The sequence below is a fragment of the Tuber melanosporum genome (genome assembly GCF_000151645.1).
Source record: "Tuber melanosporum whole genome shotgun sequence assembly, scaffold_92, strain Mel28".
In the NCBI taxonomy this organism is placed as follows: domain Eukaryota; kingdom Fungi; phylum Ascomycota; class Pezizomycetes; order Pezizales; family Tuberaceae; genus Tuber; species Tuber melanosporum.
This window is the reverse complement of record NW_003299142.1, coordinates 186,597-189,918: the sequence shown is the minus strand read 5'-3', so window position 1 is coordinate 189,918 and position 3,322 is coordinate 186,597.

Here is a 3,322-nt window from a genome sequence, read left to right as displayed (position 1 = left end):
TACTGTACGATACGGTACAAGGAAAAAGTCCGGTAAAGATTGGCGCGCTGGGTACCAATATAAATTGTTGCCCATGATACGAGATTTCGGATCACTGCACTTACGACCTCGTGGAGGGAGGGAAGGTGACGGATAGCTAGCTAGCTATTGCTAACGATTGCGAATGCTTCTAGTAATCCTCGGATTCGGGTATGAATTGAGGGATTACTAACGATGGCCTGGCCGAAATTGGAAGATTTGTATCGTATTGCACCCTTCCTTCTCTCTGTTGTACGAGTACTACTATACGAGTTATGGTACAGTTACCGCTTGTCGCCACGATGGGAGGGGGATTTTGCTCTTTCCGGCCGCATCGCATGAGTTTGTACTTGTATCACCCGCTGTTGTCTGCTTTGGATCAGGGCATCCATGGTCCTGCCGCCCCTTTCAATGTTGTTTCAACTCAATTCAAACATCACTCGTTCCCAATTGGCTTGGGAGCTGCGAAGGCGGGCAGTTATCTTGTGTGGCGGGGTGGTTGTTGTTGTCGTCGGGGGTACGAGGAGCCTCGAAAGGGATTATCCGTCTGACGGCTTGGTGTTTAAGCCTTATTCCTCCCGAAGTTGTGAGTGAGCGACGAAAAAAGGTTGTGGTGAGGTTGCAACGGCCTATTACGGTGTGGTACTGTACAGTACAGTACACGTGTGCTGGCATAGTGGTTGTATAGAAATGTCTAGGGGGGGGGGGGGGAAATTGAAAGGGTAAATGAATACCTCCTTTCGAAAGCTGGAATTGAAAACATTTACGAGTACAAGGATGGAGATCCTTTGGAAGCGATCGACGAGGGTTTGTTGAAGGGAACGAATGCGGTGGGGGCAACTTTTGCGCTTATCTTTCCGTGCTGGGAGGCCACCCTTTCGATGCTGGAAATAATAGGCGCTTCCGGTAAATTGGCCGTAAGTTTCCTTCAAAAACTTTTGGGGTTAGCATCGCGGCCTTTACTTTACCTTTTGCTATGGCCCCGCCCCCGACTTGGGTGGAAGGGAGGAAAAACGAGAACGGGGCCGATGCTATGCCCGCTAGGTCGCTGACATAATCAGCGGGGAACCCGTGAATTGAAAATAGTAGGCTCGTGAAGAAGCCTTCAAATTGCTCACTCAACAACACCGAACGAATCGGAGAAGCACGGGCTACCACCACATTGGACAGGGAAGGTGAAGGAAAGGAAAGAAATAGGGTAGCGGCGATAAATTCTTTTTCTTCTTCTTCCGGGCTACTGTTAGAGTTTGATTGATATTTTTAGTTTCGGTAGTTTGCCACGTAGATACTGTAATAAACAAACATCCAGGTTATCCGTGCTACCTGTGGGAACATTATATTGTGCACTACTACTGATTCACTCGAGAGAGGGAACGTTGCGGAGCGGGCCGTCATTGTCAATTGGTTAGTTTTTGATCCTCGGACTTCATGACTAGTGAGTGAGTGGCCTGTAGCACCCCTGAGTCTTCAACGTGGGAGGAAGGAGCGATTGCGACTTTCGTCCCAGCCTAGGGAGATTCGCGAGATGTGTCTGTATTAGGACCCACGGAGAGGACCAAGTTTATCTGTTGGCTGGTCCAAAAAGTGTTGTAACTCTACCGGAATACCCTTGCATCAAAATTCCTACTAGTCGGCGCAACGGACGCCAGAACTAACAGGGAAAAGCAGACCAGCCAGTCAGCCAGCCAGCAGGTTAGCATTTGGGGGCGGGGGGAGTAGGCACATGTCCAGTCCGAACGGGACGCATTTCGCTTCCAGCTCATGGGTGCCCGTTGATATGTCGGGAAAAAGTCCCTCACGGGTGGCTCCAAAGACCAAGTCTTTATCGCAATGGTGTTGATTCCACTTGATGAGCCGTTGGCGAACATCTGGTCGGGGGTTAAGCGAACTCCGATATGGAACTCCGTAGCGTTCTCTGGGTCGCCTGAGCTTTTGCAATTACCGGTATATTCTTCACCCATGTTATAGAGTGGATGGATACCCTGGGGTTGTGCGCTCTTATAGGTGACACAAGGTCATAAAAAACCCGGGGCCCTCAGCGCCCGAGATACGTGGTGGGGAAACAATATGCACCTGACGCACTTTTGTTGGAATCACTTCAACCACACACATCCCCCTAGGAGGCGGACTCCGTGGAGTTCTGCGTCGAGTACGGTAGGGGATTGCGCAAGTAACCTGTTTGTGACATGAGTCGGGGAGAGAGCAAGTGCTTCTATCGCTTTCCCCGAAAAATTTGTTATAAAAATATCCCGCCGCCACTAGCCCTGTGCACCAATGTGAGCCCCCGTACCCACTGTTACCAGAATTACGAGTAACATTTGAACCTCGAATGAAGGGACACGAGGGAAAACTGGGATCCGCTGGACCTTTCATTCATGCTGCTCCAATGGATAAGCTGGGGGCGAATGATGCGAAAAGTTTTTCCCTTCCCGCTGACTCTGATTATGATCGAGGGAGGGGAGTGTTAGTTTTTTTCTTAATGCAAGACGGGTTGATATCTACTGTACGAGTACTGTACTTGACAGGGACGAATACAGTTCGAGCGCGGCTGCCGAGCATATTAGCAAGGCGGCCAATACCCTACTTGTATATGCAGGGGCCGCCTCCGCCCCCCCTCCCCCTATGCACGTCCATGTGCTGGGGCCAAATAGTTGAATAACATTATATAGTTATGCAATACACCGCTATTTATGATCCATATTGGGCGTCCGCTTTGCGGTAAATAAAATGGCTAGAGATTGGTGGGCTCTACAACTCTACAGTAGCCTCTAACCCCGGGCTCAGGGAATCTTTACATCTCGTGGTGTACCGATATATATATATTTTCTACAAACTTTTCCCTAGGGCTGAACACCTTCAATTACCGTAACCCCGGCCGGGCTGTGGGGGCCGGGAAATGGCCCGAGCTCTTGCCTGTACGAGTAGTTGGACAAGTAACTTTATTGCGATGCTCTAGCTTCTACCCGTGATTTACTGGCGTCTGCGAACACGACTGCCATTGCATACCACCTAAATCTTGAGGCTCGGGCCGATTTTTTGATCCTATTCAAGAGCAGCTGTGTTGGCAAAGCGTCAGAAAATTACGAATAGTTGCCGCGGGGGGGAAGCGTTGGATTTTTTGTCGGATGCAAACCGGAAGGGGTTGGTCGGGTCGGGTCACGTTCTGGCTGCAATTGCGGTAACGGAGAATTATGCCGCCAGTATGACCTTTTGACCTCGTGTAGCTCACATATTCCCGCACGTTTTCTTTTAATGCCGATTACTCACATTGTTGCTTGTTTCGGTATCGTACCGGTATGTCCCT